A 21,886-nucleotide genomic window follows, 5' to 3' on the forward strand; every position below is an offset into this window, starting at 1 on the left:
TATAACAACAAACTTAATAGAATTATTATTATTATCTTTTTATGTTTTTATATTATGTTATTCCTTTATTAATAAAATTAAACCGACTTTGTTCAATTTAAAAAGAAATAACATTTCTGTGCATCATGGGCCTTCTTATTTTCTCAAATTCCGTGCCTCAAAGGGTTAAAGGAAACTGCATACTCGTGAGTCACACGTGGTTGTCACTGCGCGAATTCAAGGTTGCCATTACTTATGCATTCTGCGCTCACGGTACTTTTTGTGAACAAAAAACCACAAGATGAACGTGTTTTGCGTTGATCATTTTTCATTTCCGTATGTATTAATGATAAGTCTATTTCGTTTAAAGTAGAGCGTGTTTGCGGATTCGTTGTTTATGTTTCCGATAACGTCGCGTACCGGGCACGGAATAATTGATAAGGGCAATTTCACGGTGCAACGTGGCACTGCCTTGATGGGATATAATGAAGCCACTGCTTCGTTTCAAGTGAACCCTTTTTTATGTAGTAAATTTAATTTAATTTAGATAAGCACCGAGTGTCGCGTAAAGAGGATTTACTCTCATTTGCTACCGATAGCTCTACAAAAAAATTGTAAATTATCATTTGGTGCGATGTCGAGACTGCGATAAAGTTGGGATACACTTGAAACCAGACAAAGCAAGCATATGCTCGAATTGCTTGCATTTGCGGATAGTTTGAGTGGATTACACATTCTAAGTCCGCCAACACACCCCCAAATATGCTGTTAACTATTTCGAGTGCATTTACTCATCATGAAACGTCTAACCATCAGGTTGAAAGGTAGCGCAATGAATACCGATGCATCTATTTGTACCCAAGGTATCGACACGGAGTTCCATCTTATTTTCTTCTCACCCTCGTAAATGTTCAAATATTAAATTAATAGATGATGGAGGGGAGAAATGTTGCGACAATTCCGTCGGGCAGAATTGCCACGTTTATCCTCGAACAATTCCCTGCTTAGTGGGAGGGGATTCGCGTCAAATTGGGCGAGATCTCGCGTCCGAGGAAATTATGTTAATAATGCCATTAAAACTCGCGTAACGCTCGGTAAAAGTATGATATTTTTTCTTCCGGCCGGCGGTGCTAGCCGACGACTCTCGTCTCTCGAAATTGCGCTCACAATTCTTCGCGAGACAGATATTACGGCCTCGGTGAAACGCTTTGCAGTGCCCCTTCAATTACCCGGAATGCATTTAAGCCCGATGCACCTGCTCACGGACTGTAAAGGCCCAATCATCCGACGTCTCCGATGAATCATCGAGATCTGTTAATATAGTACTCGGATCACCAAACATTGTACCCGCAGTTCAAGATCAAGCATGTATATAAAACTGGAATTGCCACTTTAGCACAATTCAATAAAATTTGTTGCAAAATTTATTGCTAATTTATTGCTAATTTATTGCTATTTTGTTGCACAAGAGAAACATTTTTTGCTCTTATACTTTTCCAGAAAAATGATGGCGATGTCAGCTTTATATAAAGCTAGCACTGCCACAATAAAAAAACAATTATTAAGTAAATGTTCATCGATGAATTATACACCAGAATTTATTGCTAATTAATTGCTCGCAGAAAAACCAAATTTCATTTTTTTGCTCACCCCTAAAGGAGTGAATCGCCACCCCCTAGTGCTGATCGCTGAAAATTTGTTTCTTGTGCAACAAAATAGCAATGAATTAGCAATAAATTTTGCAACAGATTTTATTGAATTGTGCTAAAGTGGCAATTCCGGCTTTACATACATACATAAGCTCGGTTGCGGTTTTATATTCGCGTTAAAGAAATCTAGATGGAACGGATACTAAATTGAGGGGGGGTTATACTTATGAACTCGATATGACGCCAATCCGTCGTTAAGCTATATGAAATAAATGTGTACTTCTAGAACTTATATGTACTAACTTTCATCTTGAATATTTTTCCTTTCGTACCGACGAAAACCGTGATTTTTATTCGCGTTAATGAAATCCAGATGGAACGGATACTAAATTGAGGGGGGTTATACTTATGAACTCGATATGACGCCAATCCGTCGTTAAGCTATATGAAATAAATGTGTACTTCCAGAACTTATATGTACTAACTTTTATCTTAAATATTTTTCCTTTCGTACTGACGAAAACTGTGATTTATATTCGCGTTAATGAAATCCAGGTGGAACGGATACTAAATTGAGGAGGGCTATGCTTATGGACCCGATATGACGCCAATCCGTCGTTAAGCTATTTGAAATAAATGTGTACTTCCAGAACTTACATGTCCTAGCTTTTATCTTCAATGTTTTTCCTTTCGTACCGACGAAAACCTTGATTTATATGCGCATTAAAGAAATCCAGGTGGAACGGATACTAAATTGAGGGAGGGCTATGCTCATGAACTCGATGTGACGCCAATCCGTCGTTAAGCTATATGAAATAAATGTGTACTTCTAGAACTTATATGTACTAACTTTTATCTTGAATATTTTTCCTTTCGTACCAACGAAGACCGTGATTTTTATTCGCGTTAACGAAATGCAGGTGGAACGGATACTAAATTGAGGGGAGGGCTATGCTCATGAACTCGATGTGACGCCAATCCGTCGTTCCGGGCGACCATCGGTGAAGGTAGCCCGAGGAGGCCGTCCGGATCTCGGGGCGCCTCGAGTTCGCGCCATAACTCTCTCCGCGATTGTGGAAACTAGCGTGTAGGCTCGGCCGAGTTAATGGCGGCCCTCGTACCCGGCGATTCGCGACCGGTTCCCAAGTGTAACGCACCACGCAGTCGGAATATCGGATGGATATATCGAGTGCCGCGAGTAGCGGTACACTTCGGCGATCCGGGGAAAGAGGCACCGGAGGCGAGGGCGAGGTCGGGCCAATATCGCGAGAGGAAATAATGCGGGGCTACAAGGCAACCGCATTATCCTGTCCCGCGCGGAGGGCCGCGACATGGAAATACAATGAATACTAATTCGAGGAGCGAGCCACGTCGGTGGGAGACCGCGCGGCGCGGGGATGAAATTAATAAATAAAATATGAAATAGCCTCGCCGGGGGTGATCCGCGACGACTCAGATGCGAGACACTCGGGTGTCACACACGGCGCGGTTCGTCAACCCGGAGGAAACCACGCACGAAGTTAAGCGAGACTCTGATTAGTTTTCAAAGTGGAACTCGTTATGGGACGGTAGTAGATGTAAATTCATCCGATACGAAGGGGATCCAATTCGGAAAGTGAATCGTTTTTCTTTCTTGCCTTTTTTCTTTTTACGAAAAATCACGTCTGTTTTCGTTGCCTGTGGGGATACCGACTCGGTGCTCGAGTGTAAGGAAAATCGGGCGAGCGAGACAAAAACACTGCGCAATTTTATGTAATTTTTGCATTGCGGTTCTGTCCAAAGTGTCGAGCCCTCGGATTTAGTACGAAAGAATAAAGGATTTGCATTATACTACTCGTATGTTGCCATAAATATAAAATATATTACACATGTGAAATGAAGCGAATGATGGCTTTTCACACTAGATTCTAAGGATTTGAACATTTTCAAAGTAAATTATAATGCTAGTTAAATAAATCTTTGTAATTGCTGCAATCATAATGCTCGATCCATTTATCTATGGTACTATTTCCTTTCCTATACATACATTGGCATCGGTTTTACTTCTAACGCGCGTGACAGCGATGTAATGATTTTTTTCATCCTTGATGCGTTGACGCGTTGCGATCTGTGTGACACCCGACGCGCTCGATGGGACTCCGTCCTAACGGGACGGCGTCGCGACGCGGATCTCCATCGGTAGTCGATCGGGGCGGCGCGGCTCGACGTGCTCGCGCGTTATCACCCCGTTATCGCGCGCTTTTACGAGAAATATAGCGGTGAGGTATCGCAGAAACGGCCGCCGGGGGACCAGACGACGCGGTATCGATACGCCGGATACCCGGACGGGCGCTATCACGATGGCGTCGCCGTCGCGCTTCTTCTCTTGGGGAAGGACGCCCCGAAAGGAGACTCGCGGTTATGGAGAAGGAAAAGAAAAGCGCGGATTTTAAGGTGACAACGGAAGGCGTCGAGAAATTTAATCGACGTAGGTGAAAAAATCGGTGCATCAGGTTTAGAAAAATATACAAATAATTTAACGTCTCACTGACCACGTCCATATCACCTTAGAAGTCTCGGATGAGTAATTTCCGATGTCAAGACCTTACGTACATCCGTCTCGTAACATCCCCGAGAAAATAGTACCCACGTTCAATGTAGATTATCGTAAAATGTAGTTTTCATTAATGTTAGTGCACCTCCCGAGGAGCGTTAGCGATGAAAAAAAAGAATATATATAGCAACTAATTTAACCCGATTTCTCCCAGAGCATCTCGTAAATAACAGGGTGAAAGCTGCCGCGTATCGTTCCGTGATAACGGCCGGAATCCGATGAGCTCTCGTGGAGGTCTCATCGTGACGGATGGAAGACACATGGGCGAGTGAAAAAATGGACCCAGAGAGCGGGAAACCGACGGGCGACACGCGCGCGGAACGCTCCTCGGCGCGATCGTAAATCCTTTGTCGCGTTTGAATGATAATGAACGGTCGGGATTTAATTGCCGGGGGGTTAACGAGGCCCGCGACGTCCACGCGTCTCCGCCGAGGCTCGCTACACCCGGGAATTATTGCCGCAATATCAATACGCGATAAAGGCGCGGGAGTAAATTTAGTCGTTACGGGATGCGCGGATGCTGCGGACCGCCACAAGGGGAGGCCGACACCGCGCGGTCGGCCACCGCACAAGATGAATCATTGGAAATGCACCGCGCCGCGAGATCGCGATGCTCGCGGTAGATGACTATCGGAAGCGAGTGCACGCCAAGGAGCGACACGAGTATCGACACCGAATCGCGCTCCCTATCTGCCCAGGGTATCTAACGAGCCCGATTGTTCGCCGGAAAACAATTTCCAGATGCCCGCGCGGTACCGGTGCGGTACCGCTGCGGAACTCCACGCGGAAATCAGAGGGCTCGCGGAGGCGGCGCTGGACGACCTCATCCACGGTCGTCGAGGCCTTCCTGGTTCTTCCAACGATTCTACACACAGAGATCGGTTTCCTCCTACGCTAGGAGCAAAGACCGCTGTCCCGGGAAAAAAAGGAACTGCACAAATACCCGCGTCGCATTGTGATCTGTGGGAATTTTTTCTTCCAGTGATTCTAGAGGAGGACATTTCATAAATTGCCGCCTCCAGTTGTGGGTGTTCGCCGAGTGGTGGCTAAAGGAACTCCTGGGGATGACTTATCGGCCGCCACTGCGGGTTCCCGTTTGGCCTTTGTCTAAGGGAAAACGTCTGACGAAGTTTCCTCTGTCCGAGGAAAAAGGGCTCCAATGGTCTAGGAATTAACACATTTGCGACCGGCAAATTTTTTCCGTTTCAAATACTGAGTACCGGCGAAAATAATGAAATTCTGAAACTGGGTGCCGCAAACTTGTATCGTGTATGGTTATGGACGTGATTCACGTCAGCGGCAATCAGGAATAGAATTTAAAATGACGTGAATTCGCGCCAATGTGTCAATACAACTTCCATGGTCTAAGGAGTGAATTGCGTAAAGACGTTTTCTTTGTTTATGGAGAAAAAAAATTGCCAGAGGAATTTCCTTTATCAAAGAACAATGTTTACTCCGGCAGACCTGGAGGGATATGGACACGTTTTGATTTCTTGACGTTCGCGCATCGGAACGGAACCGATATTTCTGGTTTTGCCGAATCGCAAGTACATTTCGAGCGGAGCGGTACCTATTCCGGAGTTCCGTGTCAATTGCGTAACGTAACGACATCGTACTCTCGCTTTATGATTTTAATGCCCCTTACGTAGCAGGAAAGGTATGCACTTGGAATCGTTTAAGGCAAGACAGCGTGCCGACGTCATCATTCCCCGGGAGGGTGACGGAACTTTTGTGAATATATTGCAAGCATTGTCATCTTAATGACTGTGGTATTATCATCGCGTGACAGTATTATTGCCAATATATTACAATTATTTCCATCGCGGTGCCCGCAACATTATTATCATACGACAGCATCATTGCCCATATGTTACAATCATTGTCTTCCGTAATGAAAGTGTCTCATCCGACATTCCGCGATCCGCACGCGGAAGGGTACCGCGAGAGATTTTCCTCGAGCGAATCTCTGCAGATTTACATTTCCTGTCGGTTACTCTCAGCCATCACCCAGCGGATGAAATATATTTATACCGTTTATCACGAACGGATAAAAAGTTTCGACTTTTACGTCCACAAGATGCACCGTGCATTTCGAAACAGGAAGCGTTGGCCCCGTTTACTCGGCAAACAATTGTCTCTAATGACAAAGATAACGCACCTTGATCAAAAAACGCGAACTTCCATATTACGTAAATTAAATACATTTTGAAGCGAAACATCTTATAGCCCGATATAACTTGAAAGAGGCTCGATTCAAAAAGGGAGTGATTACAATCCACGTTCATCTATGTGCTTTTATATTCGCACAATTAGCGTCAATTTTCTCTCATACTTCGTTACCGATTATACTCGTCCTTGCGCATGATCAGGGTAGGTATAATACGTCATGTAATTGTTACGTAATTTTCTACGTATATATTACAACGTATAATACGTTCCTAGTTTTCTACGCGTGCACGATGTTTATTACGTCCTTTTATTTTTACATAGTAAATAATAAATCCAGGTCAAAATTTCATACTAAACAGGGTTAAGTCAAAAGAATGTTGGACACAAGCGGTAAATTATTCTTTTAAAATAAGGTGTTGCATGTTTACGTGTTTACATACGTGCTAAAAGACGTTTACAGCCCAGCAGATGCCATACATCGCACATGCGCGGCATTCTTCACGTTGGAAACGTAATTTACTTCTATGATTTTACACGGTAAACTGCTTGATTCACGTAATATATAAATGATAAAATGATAGAAACCTCGGAAAACATGAAATGACCCAACCCTGCGGACGAGTTTCGCGACAATTGGTATAAGCGTTTCCGCCAGTGGCAGAAAGCGCGTTGCGTCGGCTTGTTTCGTTAGTAGGTGACTCCTTTTCGGAAAAGCACGTGTTTTTGAGAAAAGGAGGCCCATCTTTCCGGAATCGCCCAACTCGATGGGATCTGGGAGCGACGTCGCACCGAGGCCCGAAGGAGCGGAGGAGCCTCGACGTCGTAAGACGCGAGTGGCCTGGAAAAGGGACCGGGGCTCTCGAGGACGACGGGCGGGGCGGCTTGCGGAGGGGATTTAGATGCGAACGATCCGAAGACATTGTTCGATATAAGACACGACTTCATTAAGCATTCAAGTAATGTTCAAACATTGCACATTGAATCGCAGCGGGCCGCTCGGGCGGCGGCGGCGGCGCGGCATACAATGAGAATATCGTCCCGGAGAACTCGTGATGTTGCAATATCGAATAATGTATAACTATATCACGGGGATGAGCGGAGAGGCCGCCGCGGGCAGGGCGGGCGGAGGCGGCGGGGCTTTTCGCGATGTAGCGAGCCGCGGTGTCGGACGAGATAACCCGATATATCTAGATGACTGTGCGCTCGGAATACATCACCATATAAGTAAAACCGTGGCCCCGGGATCACCGGCGCCTTGATTCATGGCGGCTGCCGCCGCGGTGATACCCCACTATTTTATGTCTTTAGCGATATCAACGCCGGATTACCCCGTACAAATCATTTCGTTTCCCCTCGCGGGGCACCCTCGTTAACCCTTTCGCGTGGCCGAGCGGCCCTCCCTCTTCGCGGCGCCCCCGGCCACCCTCGGCGGGATAAGGAGGCGCGCGATCTCCGACCCGGGACCGGCCCAGGATCGTTCGCCAGGATCGCCGGGAACCAAGTCCGGGTCCGCAGCACCCTCCGGGGGCCGCTCCACCCCGCGCGATCGCTTTCTACCTCGAGATCGCTCCTCCCCGGCGCGAGTACGCTCACGTGCGGAACTGAAAGTGATGGCGACCTCGATATGTACTTTCCTCACGAAAGGGAGATCCTTCCCGCTCCTCGGGTTTCCCCTGTTTCTTTGCTTTCCTGATGAATATTCATTGATCGGGTATTGTGATGGGCGGAATTGGTCTTGGACCTGCGGTCTCGATTTTGGTCTTGCATTGTTTGCCAAGACCAAGATCGGAACCGAACCCTGACTATAAATGCGAGACTAAGACTCGACCGAGCTGAACCAGATTTATTGTTCTGTAAGATGTTGATAATGTTACGCCGCCCGCTAAAAGTCTCGACACCTTTCGGTAAGCAGAGGTTAACGTTGATTTTCTAGAATAACGCGAAGGAATTGTCACTCAGTTTCGGTTTAAACAATGCTTGTAATTGTCATAGTTTTCGTACGTTATACTAAAAAGTATGCGTCGTTATCGGGAATGAATAACATTGAATGTTTGGTGTTACGGGCTTGGGCGTGCAGTGACACATGCGTTCAGGTGTATAAAGTGTTGTTGCTGTCCTGATCGTTTTGTAATGAGTGTTTTCTTTTTGTTTCAGGTAAGCTTCTGCCATTGTACATGGATAGGTCATGAGAACCGGAGAAACGATTGGAGGAATGATTAATGGGCGTTTCTTCGATATTAGAAGGGTTAGTGAATTAGTGATATCATCCATCATCATATCATCCGATTACGTGGTGATTGGGTACATGGACGTACCCGTAATTTATTCATATTATTTACTTATTAGCTAATGAGGTGATCGCATTCCGCAGATAGTATTACGGACCGAGTACAGACTTCGCTGATTAGGGTTAGCAGGACTTTGAATATCAAAGTACTCCCGAAAACTAGTAGCAAGTGTCATCGTTGAGTTTGGTCAGACATTTTGGTTCCGCTTTAAGCAGGGCTAATCTCCCTTCAAGAGCTAGAACCTGACCCTTTCATTAAATGAACGAGCACCGTATTATCCTAGCGAATCACCCGACCGAGCTTTACGAAAGTAATTCCCCAACTAGTACCGACTGAACCTTATTTGACCATTTCACGTGTTCCGCTCACCCTTTAATGAAACAAAAACTATTAATTACATTCATGACTTTCCTTAAAAATCTATGAATGTCGCAAAATCTGCATCAGACTTTTCTTCATTTTATCGTAAATATAACAGATCATAATTCGAACATTATCCAATAAAAAACACTCTTCCAGTGAACATCGGCTCGGTATGACCAGGTCTGATAAGATCGACAAAAATCAAACTGCTGCAGATATATCACCATAAAAGACGCTGTTATCTAGGTGCACGACCAAGTTGCACGTTTCGTGTCTCACTTCCTGTCGCCTCGCCTTAGTTCGACCATTGACCGATTTCTTTTACCAGGACGAAAACTGTTAACACTATCAAGTCCCCCAGGATCAACGTAAGGATCAGAACGTCCAGATACGGTTTTCCCGCGCGTCAGTTTTGCTCGGGTTTGATAAAAGCTAGTGGTACTGGAAAGCCTGGAGCCCGACTCCTCCATTAAAGGGATGATCATCCTGTTATCCAAGCGGATCACGAGATCAGGCTCACGTTTCGTCCCACGATCTGCCGGGAAAGGATGTCTTCCGAGTCCTGCGGAATCCCGTGTGAAAAAATCTTGGGAAATTGGTCGGGCGCTGATATGATCGTCTAAACTAAAATCGGGATTTTAATGGATGATCCGATCAGACACTAATTAGAAATGTAACTATTCCAATGACTTATGACGTGAAAGTGGTCTCTAAGACGTCAAGCTATTTATAAAATTAAAACTGCATCGTGTGAATATGGAAGCCCTAAGGAAGGTCCTCATGAAGTTTCGATTTTGAAAGAAAATCTTGGGAAAAAATGTATGAATATGCAGTTTTGAAAAAAAAGGCTCGTCACTTTTTAACTTTAATGTTGCATTCAACACAGCATCTTAATACTTGATATAAAGTAATTATTCGCAGGAAAATTATTAGCAATGAGTTTACAGTTAAGTGAGAAAATTCAAAGAGAAAACCTCGACTCTTACCATTCATTAGGTTCATTTAAGAAAACCTTTTGGTTGAGTGATCCGAATTTTAGTTCACGCGATCAAACTTTTTTGCTTGGATAGTCTAAAGTGTATCGTTCAAATTGTTTTGTTGAATTTAAAAAAATATGTTAGTAAGCCGCATATTTTAATTAAATGTACTGAATTACATTGTATAAACGCAAGTTATCACCCAAAAAAGTGTCAACCAAATATTTGGTTGTTCATATAATAACCATATTCTATGGTTGAACCAACCAGCATTTGTCCGATTCATCCAAGAATTTTTCTAAACCTCTTTTTTTCTCTATAGAAAGTGATTTCTCATTCAGTGCACAGACTTAAGACGAAATTGATCTGCATTGCCACCCAATTTGACTGGACTGTCATGCGACGTCTTTTCTGGATTTCCCAGGGATTTCACGCAGACGAACTCTTCAGTCGTCGTCGCTTCCGTATTCACTCGCTCGTCGTTCGCGCCGAAAGGTTTTAGCACCGTAAAGCTGCGGCCAGACACCCGTTGGCCGTAGATTAATGGAACACGGCCGAGCGTATTCGCGATTGTTCCGCGCGGAGAGAACCAATCGGCTCGAGCGCACCCGAGGCCCAGGAAACCCGTAAAAGCTCGCCGTCGCCGCAGAAGGATAAAAGAGCACGGCCGCGTGGAACGCGGCGGCCAAGAAGCACGCGGAAACGGTGACGCTTCGTGCCGCAACGCGGATGGCTATTTTGCGGGTGGCCCCTTTCGGTCCCCCGCGCGGAATCCGTGCGAGATCCGCGCGAGATCTACGCGAGATCCGAGCTCCGATCGCGGTCGATCCCGTGGATAAGCCGGCGCGGAAGAGCCGCGCGGAACGCGCCCATGGTGCATCTGCGATTCTTACCCCGATGCACGGAGAAAAAGACATTTGCACGTTTCACAAAGGATGTTTTTAAGAAAGGAACAATACGTTAGCAAAGGACGGCATCGCTGATCAAGCTTTTCTCTCATTGTAGTAACAATTGCGCCACTGCAAAAATGTTTACCATAGTATCGAACGTAGATGTAACCATAGGGAAGCTTCGTTTAGAAGACATATTGGCTGAATTAGTAAATGCATTTGTAGTAACAGTTAGAAATTGTTGCTATAGACTCATTTGCTAATTTAGCCAAATTTTTCTCAACGACGATATTATTGTTGTCTTTTCTGGATCGAATTTTAACGATATAAGTACAGTTTGCCGCTAGTAAAGAATATTGCAACCATGAATGGAATCCCCGTCGTCATAATCGGTTTTTTGTATGTCCGTATATTAAAAATTGTTCTAGAAGGAAGTTTTGCTAGCCCATATTCAAGTGTTATCTATGTAAAAGTTCATTACATCTGTGTAAAAGTTCTAACTTTGTGCGTAACAACTATCCCCTATTGGTCCTTGGGCTATTCTCCTTTTTTTACGAGAAAATGCATACCATTCAAATTGTTTTCTTTCAATTTGATGTTTAGTTTGATATTTTTTAATTTAATAATGGCAGGCAAAATTCGTTTTTATATAGCAAATTAATATAAAGATGTCATTGATGTTATAACCGTTTTAATACTTCCATAATATGGGAATCAAAATTTCGCATAAAATAAAACTCAAAAAAGTGAGGGAGTGACATTCAACACAGCGAAGACCAAGTTGTCATTAATGGTCATTGTTTCCTCGTGGTATCTTTCATTAAAGATCAGAGAAATCTCAAAAATTAATATTGAATTAACTTGGATGTATATTATCTCCAGTATCGATACGCACATGCGTGATCGGTCTCGTATATATATATATATATATATATCTCGTACATAGTGTAATGGTGCAATTTAAGATATAATTTATTTTCAAAGGATGACGGTACTAACACGAAAATTAACTACTAGAAATTGTAGACGTTGCCTTTATTTTTATCATCAATAATTTTAGCCCATGTTTGAATCAAGTTTCTTAAATAACACAATTTTCTCATTTTATGCAGATTATAAAGATTTTTACATACTCTCAATACACGCGAAGAGCAATTACTGGAATCTTATTAAATCTCCATACTCCCGGTTTTGTATGTAGCACGCAAATGAAAAAGGAGGCATCCACCTCGTTTAAATTTTGTTTCAAAATTAACCTTTTTGAAAAGAGCTAAACCTGTTAACGTCCACATTCCAGTTGTTCGGGTTCTTACTTTGTAGAAATAATTCATCATGACTAGGTAGGTAAGGATGACCGGTTACTTTCGATTTCGTTGGATCATTTTTGCACGTCGTCGCGGTACGTTTCACGCAATAGAGCTCTTTCTTTCTTATTAATTTGTGCGAAGGATGTTCCTTCGCGGCGACTCATTTCTCGGTTAAAATTCTCTCTCATAAGTCAGGGATAAATCGGAGCGAGAGAGCCGTTCGAAACTTTTGCCTTCCGAATTTACCCGAAGCAAGTGAATTTCGCATTCATAAAAAGGGGATCTCTCCTCTTTCTGGGTCGAAGTTCTGTAACGGCACAGGAAGAAGAAAATATTTCTTCGGCTCGGCCGGTTCGAGGAGGGTTATCGTTTTCTCTACTGGGAAGTTATATCGATTCGGAAGGAATAGAAATCTTTATCTCCGCACTTTGGGAAGATGGCCGCGTTCTTAGCATTGAACGATTTCCGCGGAAGGAGCCGAGATGTGGAAAGTTTCTGTTTCGACCTCGGCACGTTTCTACCGCTTACGAAGAACGAATCGTGTACACTGATACGTGATCGGATTGGATTTCGATTTACCTCCGATTAATACGTCGACTGTTTTTGATTGAGTAGCGATGACGAAAGTGGTTTCTCGCTTGCGTAAGCACGTTGGTCTTCCTAACGGTGCCGGCTAATCGGCGCTGTCATCGCATCTGGTGACAACAGGATGGCTGCGTTAGGATCGGACAGAGTGATTGACAAACTCATCGCCAGAACTTACTTATTGTACTCCGCGAGATATTGATGATCTCTATCTACCCATTCTACATTATTTATTATTAAATTCTTAGTAAAAGCAACAACGTAAAAATCAGAACCGCATTCCCGACTACTCCGGGAAGCGTCCCCACTGTTCAGCTACTCGAACGATTGAACCATTACTTGGGCGAATCATTTTAACATTTTAATGCAAATGGAATTATTTCAATACATGGATACTTGTCTTCTGTGATTTTTCTATTAAATTCAAACGTGCAAATCGTGGTTCAAAAATGTTTATTGAATTTCACAGTGTGGATTCAACAAACGGTTGATGTTTAACGGAATTTATTTATAATAATCGTTTCAGTCGAGACGATGTATATCGTTAAAGCTCCACGTAAAGAGCTCTACTTTGCCAGGGACCCAACTTAAATGGAAAATAATGACTGTATTGAACTTTTATCTTCAATTTTACAATCTTTATAATAGTAGTAACATAAGAAATATAAATATGGTGCTGGTTTAGTTTATTTACAATTCAAGCCGAAAAGCACTAGGATTTAACCCTTTGCCTTCGAGATCTTTTTCATTCCAGTTGCCAGGAATGATCGAGGTACCTCGAGTGCAAAGTGTTAACCGCGCCAAATCTATCTACCCCCTTAAATAATCCCTCATTTACTGTCCGAAAGTTTGTTTCTTGTCTGCTACCTCTAGGGTTAAAAGTTCATTCCGAGATCGCCCACATTACCGCAAGTTGGGCACATGACACGTGGCGCACCTTGATCGCGCCTAGGTGGGTTTCAGAAAGATCCGACGAAGGCAACCGCGGCTTTTCTCGAAGGCGACTTCCGGGATCTTAACGTCGGCACGATGTCGGCTTTATTAGAGGCGCGTGATCCGGGAAAAAAGATTCCCACCGAGAATGCCCCACCGACTGGTTACCCACGTACCGAGCTCCTGCTACCATGCTTGCGCGTTGCAGGCATCTCGCCTAACCGATGCACCTATAACCCACCCCACCGCCGACATATGCACCCACCCTCTACCTGTTACCGACGTTCCACGGAGACCGGAAACTAACTTTCCACCCGAAGTTCCCGCCGCGAATCGGCTCTCGTTTTCAAGCCGCTCGTACGTGGCTCGACTTCCGGCTCGCAGAAAGGAGAGACGGGCTCTCGGGGGAAAATATTCCACTTTCCAGGGTCCTGAATTTTTATGGTCCAGATACCGTCGGTTCCTTGTCAGCGATGATTTGATCCAGTGTCCTTAAAAATTGCTATCACGTATAACGATCGGGTGTTAGTTCCGGCTCACTCTCTCGACAGGAGCCAACGAAGATCCATTCGACTTAGGAACTTCATTCGTTCCAGAAAGTGATGTCTTCCCCTCGGTGTACCCAACTTGGCAATGAATGATTACCAACACACAAACGTCATTTCCAAGTTTCGTCTACCTAGTTCATTTTCAGTGACCAGCAAATGCAAGACCGAGACCATGGTAGTCTTGGTCTTGGTCTCGTCCTTTTTGCTCCCTTAGTGATGGAAAAACGCAAGATCGTGGTAATCCCGGTCTTGATCTCGCAATTGTGACCGGGTCTCGGGCTTGGTCTTGCGTTATTTCCAAGACCAGGACCACTCTGACTCGTCGCCGGTCATTTTCGCAAGGGGGCGGCGGAGAAATCTGGTCGGATTATATTCTCACCTCTGCGGCTACCTCGGCGCATCGGGCCCGGTCCGGACTCACGGCAGGTACGGTAGGTACACGTACCAGCACGTGCAGCGCAAGTCCTACCGCGTGCGCTTCCCGATAAATCAGATTCCTGCGCGCAGAGGAGGTGGAAGCCACGGCGGAGAGGAATCGCCGAGAGGAGCAGGTACCCCAGGATCTCGGGAGAGATAGCGCGGCTTTTTGCGAGCCGCCTCGCCGACCGGACGAAGAATCGAGATCGCGCAACGGTACCCGGGAGGCGCGCAGGAAGGCCGGAAGTCGGGCGGGTGGCCGCGGAGCTTTCGACGCCCTTGGTGGGCCAAATACATTCGAGAGACGGCAATTTCGTCGGATGCCATTCCATCGACGGCCCGAAGATGGACGCGAGAGCATCTCGACCGGTCGCGGCAGAAATTGCAGCCGGCTTCGGGGAAGATCGAGCGCGCCTCCACCTCCGCTACTTCTCTTCCTGGCCGCTCTTAGATGCCCCGGACCGATCTCGTGACCGAAAGTCCGGCCGGAGGTACAGTAAGGAGCGAAACCTTCGGGGGATCGGCATCGTGCTTTCGACGGAAAATTTATCGGGCTATCGTGCTGGAACTGCTCTCCCGAGAATTGTTTAATATTGGCTTGGCCCATATATTCAACATTTTATCAGGTAATCTTTTCCAAACGAGGGATTGAAGTAATTGCCTGGACGTTGGAGAGAAATAAGTAACGAAGGACAATATGTTATTCGGTGATGCTGTTAAATTTTACCTCTTGAAATGTATTCTTTCTTTAATGTAGAAGAAACGCCGCGATCTTACGAGGTAACCCGATAAAAACGAGTCTTTTTTATCCTAGAGGTCGAACGATCCGGCCCGATCGGTGGTCGGCTCGAGTACGAGTTTCTTTTTCGTGACGAGAATTTTAGCTATCGCGTTCGGTTTCTCGAAATTGCTGGTTTACGAGGAAAAAAGGAATTCCATCCTGTAATATACGGCCCAGTTATTGGGCGCATAGGAGCGCACTTTTTCGGCATGGCCCGTGCGGTAAGGGATGGTTAATCGATTATGGGCTTTAACTTGCACTATGTTTTATACGCGCCTATCTATTCTTTATAGGCTCGCAAAAATTAACGATCAAATCGGTTTATGCAAATGCCTCTCGCGCGCTCGTTACGGACTTTTAGCAATACGGGCTTTACGATACTGACACGAGAGGTATAATTTTCGCGCAATTTCGCAAATCGGGTATTCGAGGATGCCGGTGGGAATGTTTGGCCTCGCGATGAAAATTTTGTTGCTCGTGAAAATCAGCAACCGTGGGGTGTGCAATGGAGATGGGAGAAAAATCGTCGGAGGCGTGCTCGCCGTAATTATACACGAAGTACTGTTTCTTAGGGAGAGTAGCTATTAGTTGATATTGCGGCAATTATTCAAGGTCGAATTAGCAATTAACGCAACAACTGTTAATGGCGTGTTGCAGAGATTTCATTACTTGGTGTACCCCATCCATCATTCGGAAGGTAGTAGGGTTCAATATGGACATCATAGTCTATACAGCACGTATCGTAACATTTGTCATACGCTAGTGATACCTGTTAAGCTTCTCGTAGCAACTGCTAGTAATCGTACAGTCCATAAATTTACGACGCCAGTTGGGTTTTCGAGTCTGTACGACACGTACAGCAGTCACTGAGATCGCCATCTATTACGTTCATTGTTACGTTGTATGTCGTCTCGGTGCGCCACCCATTTGTACCGTGGAACATCACTTCATTGTTTTACCGATCAAACTTGCTCATCTCATTAACCAATTGACTTAACGACCCTATAAGACTCTAGTTTATACTTTATTATAAATTAAATTCTCTTTACGTAGCTCTCGCAGCAATTATCCCGTACTAATATTCCCAATATTTTGTCAATTAATTAGCATGATAAATAGTTCAAATTTTACGAATACGATGTTAGTACCAGTTTTAATTATAAATCGAAAGAGTTTACTTTCCAATGATTATAATTTTCATCGACTCGACCCTGTGCACTTTTGGATTGTATTATCTTTTTTATATAAATTCTCTAAGGTATCCATTGTATATAACGGTTTTATCGTGAAATTTATTGTTGTAGGTTCTATTTGAAAAGTCAGCTGTATCCCTATCAGTCGACATTGGGTGAAAAATGTGACGCAGGACCCGTAACGTTTTTTCAAATTTTGACTTCAACCATCCGATTCGGATTTTCCCTGCGCGATATATCAAGCGGCCGAAACAATCGTTCATTTGAAACTTTGACAAAGGTCCTTCGATAACATACTTGGAATACAATTTTCATAGACATTTTACTCATTACATCGTAATTTTGAAAATTGACGAGGATGTGGTCGCACATCCAAAAAATGAATTCTTAGTCTAAGTCTGTGATTACTTCTATTGATTGAAATTAAAAAATGCTTCTTTCATTCTGCTGAATCTGAACGTGTGCCGTTTAGAGTCATTATTTACAGTGTGATACGAAAGTGACGTCTGAGGGGTCTCGTTTATGAAACTTTTCTCCAAACGGATACACCGAATCGTTTGAAATTTGTCTCCTTGAATTACGGGAGCCTTAATCTCTTGTCGTCCATAAAACGCATTGCTTTTTATCCCGCTTGTAAGAATGCATTTAATCTTTTATAAAAATAAAATTTCGTGGGTGTCAGGATCTTGCCTAAGGCTCACGCAATCACGTAGTAAAATTTCAAACGATACGATGTATCCAGTTCGGAGAAAATGTTCATAAAGGACCCTCAGATTCCACTTCCATGTCACCTTAAAGCTTCGCCTTTACATTCTAGACATTGGGACATCGATTAGAATTTAAAATGAAGAATACTGTTAATCGTCTGCGACATTATCTTAAAAGCTAATGCCACTGGATAATCGTATCCAAGAGGGATACACGCGAACCCCATGGACCGGCCCCTTATCTCTTTTTTTTTTACACCCATGAATAACCAAACGTTTAGGTAACTTGAATTTAATTATAGGATTTCCTGCACCGGATCAATTAAACGAAAAAATGGGCCTTTGATATTCCGTCCCCTAAGCACTTATCTCTCGCTTCAATTAACGACCGTTTCCGAAACACCTAAGGGAACACATGGGAACCTAATCGTACAGGTAGCTTCCGATCGGATGAGAGCTGGAGATCTCGGGCCGGGCTCTCCGGGAAAATAGTTGAGATTAGGGAATGTACGTTCTGAATTTCCATTAACTGGAACAGGAAATGGAGGGCCGTCGTACCCTAATGCGATCCTATCTCTTGGGGCGGCCGCCCGCTACGAGCGGCGCAACTACGCCAACTAATATCGTGTCCGCGCGGCAAAACCGGAATACGCCGGGATTACAACTTGTATTAATTACGGGCGACATTGCGCCGCGAGGCAGATTAGAAATCGAAAAAGGACTACCTTCTGAGAACCGTGAGAAGACGCAGCTTCCCGTGAGAGGAGCCCGACCTCCCGGAAAGAGTCGCGCCGTTCGGACGGATGCGAGAAGCAGGTTAAGGTGTTGCGAAAGACTACGAGAAGTTTCACTGTCGTCGGTAAAAAAGGACTTTTTTTTACCTGATAACCATCTGAATTAATCCGCCATGTTACCGATATTTAAATTTATATCGACAGCTGCGTGGAACTACATTGAGCATCGATATGTCATATCAGTTTAATAATTGTTAATAGATCGAAGTAAAACTCGAGAGCTCCCCTGAATTCGCGATTTTTGAAGGCCTAATTGACCACAGTGCCACCTTCTGCATCTAGCGAATAAAGTTTGGCATAAGAACACTCACAGAGCACCCGCTGCTCGCGGGATATTGGAGAGTTTGACTGCACATATTCATAAAACTTTTATCGATATTTCCTACATGGATCTGTAATGTTCGATTCCTATGGTATTGGTACGCCTAGGTCTTGAAAGTGATCCTTTTCTATTCTAGGCTGTCAGACGGCGTCAAGTGTCAAAGTCATGTATTGGCGACGCCATCTTGGTTTTAGTCTGGGATGAGTAAAGAAAACGTTTTTTCAGATATGTAATTTTATAAATGTCAAGACCTTCCTGAGAGTTTATATGTTCACGAGGTAATGTTTCAAACGTTTTGGTGCATTTAGTTTGTATAAAAGTTTATAAATAATTCGACGCCTTGGTGGCCACTTTCACGTCGCCTTAACGATCCTCGATTTGTCCTCGCTCCTCGTTACCTCGAGGGTCCGACCAATCTTTTGAATGAGCACAGCCGATCGATTCGCGCTACCACGATGCTCATTAATCCACTTGCACTAATTGCTCGATACAGATTGGACCGGCGATCCTACGCATCGTGCTCCCAGCATCTCTGGACTGCGACCTAGAATCTCGATGTGGAGACGAGGTATCTCCCGATCGAAGGTTCAGCGGTTTCGTTTTCAGCTTAACACGCATTCAAGTACACGTCCGATACAGATATCTATTAAGAGAACTTACGAAGGCCTCAACGATTTTGAAATGCCTACTCTGTTAACCCTTTCGTTACCTTGGACGAGATATCTCGCGACCCAATACTGACCGATCAACGCTTTTGACGAGATATCTCGCGATCCGGTAGTAGCTGTACTTATTTCTTCCTTTTAGCTATACGAATAGAATTAGTTATAAAATATATTTATCTAGAATGTCAAAATATTGGTGCTAGAAAGCTAGATTATCGTCAAAAGCGTTAATGCGCTACTACCGGATCGCGAGATATCTCGTCCAAGGTAACGAAAGGGTTAAAAAGACATAAAATTCATCCACTCCACACGCCCTAATAGCACAAAATATTTGTCCTATATATTCTATATATTTGACGAATATCGTATATTTTCTAAATATTTAGCAGATATTTGAAATATTTGCCAAACGTTTACTTTAGAATATTATCTCTATAATATTTATATAATATTAGCTCCATGTGTTTTCATAATATTTTTCTACCAGATATACAAAACATTTCGTTTCATTTTAATACAAGTATTTTTTAAATATTATCTGCCGAATACATTATAAACGTTTTAAAAATATTTAAAATCAAAATCACACGTTTTGCTCCCATAATGAAATAGCGGAACGAAAATATTAGAAAAATTTCTCGTGTTTTTTGATACCAAATGAAGTGTCCGATAATAGTCGTGAAGTAAAAAATGTATTTTTATTATGTTAATAAGTTAAAAAATATAATTTCTCTATATGTTTATAAATTATTGAAACTAAATATGTCATTGAGATTTTCAACAAATATTTCAAATATCTTCGAATGAAATCTACAAGAAATCTTAAAAAATCTGTCGCTTGAGATATTTAGCAAAGATTACAAAGAAATATTTAGAAATCATTCTATGCTACTAGGGACGAGGGTGTAATAAAATTATAAACCTGACGGCTTAATAGTGAATTTGTAAACACTTATTAGAAACTCCTAAATAACAACAGTTTTGTAATATCAAAATACAATTTCCTGTATTTGGATAGGAAAATTGTCACGTGTGTAATAATGGAAAAAAGTTATAAAATTACAATATTGTGTGGGTGAACTCTCTAAAAATTGTACAGATTATACGAAAATGTTTGGGGTTGCCAATCTTTTGAACGTCGACGTATCCGTAAGAGGTTTTTCACGTGGAAATTGGATGGTGTGACCGACTTTAAACGTTTTCGCGATGACCATGTCGTAGGAAGAAAAGGGACGCGGGTTTTCTCTCCAGCTCTGGGAATTGGATCGTCATGACGGTGCACTGTCTTTCGTCGTCTGAAATCGATAGTCTATTATCATCAGCTACGGACCCCGATCGATACGAGTATGGGAATATGGCCTTCTTCCATGGAGGTCTGAACTCTACTCCCGGAGGACAATGAAACATTGAATTGAATTATGTTCCTCGGGACATTTACCGGGACTGTTTCAAGTAAAAAGTCTGATTGCATTGTACCTGTAAACATTTCATTCGGCTCGGATGGTACCCCTGGACATATTACTGAATTTTAATTGTATATTCCCGACTCGAACAATTCATTGTTGTCGCATTAAAGAACATTGAATCGTAAAGTTGAATCTATTGGCATTTAATTATAATGGATTGTTGCAAAATCGTTAAGGGAAAATATTTGGTGATCGAGATCGAGCTGCTTCGATTAATCGGAGTGGATAATAGAACTGAATTTAATGACAATGTTAATAGAAATAATTCCGGTAAATGAACTGCCACGATTGAAAAATAACGCTTGTACACAAATTATACCTCGATCAAATGAAAACGTTGTTTAAAAATATTAATTTCACTTTATTTGATGTATTTAATCATTAAATTAGGATGAAGAATTTACGCCGAGCGTCCAGTCACATGGCTTCGATGAGAAAATTGAGTACCGAGGAAAGTCTTCCACCGCTATACGTTTGTTGTCAGTTTTATGCAAACGGAAAGGCATTCGTCGAGAAATAGTTGAACATGCAAACGTTTCTAAGAGTTGGCGATTTCAATTTTGATCGATTCGACTCGCCAAACACGGCGGGTCGCAAGTTTTAGCGCCTTTCGCTTCCTCGATGTTTATCCTTTCCAGTCCACCGGTTCGTTTAACTCGGAGAGGCTACTATTTGCCGCATTACTTGTAAAGCGTTTCGTTTGCGTTTCCCGGCAGTTTTATCGGGCGAGCGGTTCTCAGCGTTTCGGGAAATACGTTTACGAAGCACCTTCCCACTTTTGTTACACCTTTGCGCCGCCTCCGAGTCGGGCCATTTATAATTTCCCGAGGAGGTGCGATGGTGGCGGAGATGGCGTTAAAGGGGCGTTTGTCATCCGGGAAACTCTTAGCCGAGCATAATCTTCACTTCTCCGTTACTGGAGGAACCCGGAAAACCCGAGGAACTCTAACAAGGAAAGTATCTCATGTGTACCTAACCGATGTTGTTGCTCCTAACATATGTTGCACAACATCGAGATATAAGAGACACGTATTTTTTATACGTACTAATTGACGGATTTAGAGTGAAAACCACCCCCACGGTTGACCAAGAAACAAGTTTTGTTTTTAACACTTTTTCGTAAACCGAATGGTATTTCTCGACCGAACAACAATTAGTCCACGTGCAACAGCTATTCCAACAATACATCATATTCAATTCCGTTTACAAGAAAGGGTCAAAATCTGTTCATAAGAGTCAACTCTGAGGGTGGTTTTCGCC

This window comes from Orussus abietinus, unplaced genomic scaffold (genome assembly GCF_000612105.2).
Source record: "Orussus abietinus isolate OABI.00-Male unplaced genomic scaffold, Oabi_2.0 scaffold96, whole genome shotgun sequence".
Taxonomy (NCBI): Eukaryota; Metazoa; Arthropoda; class Insecta; order Hymenoptera; family Orussidae; genus Orussus; species Orussus abietinus.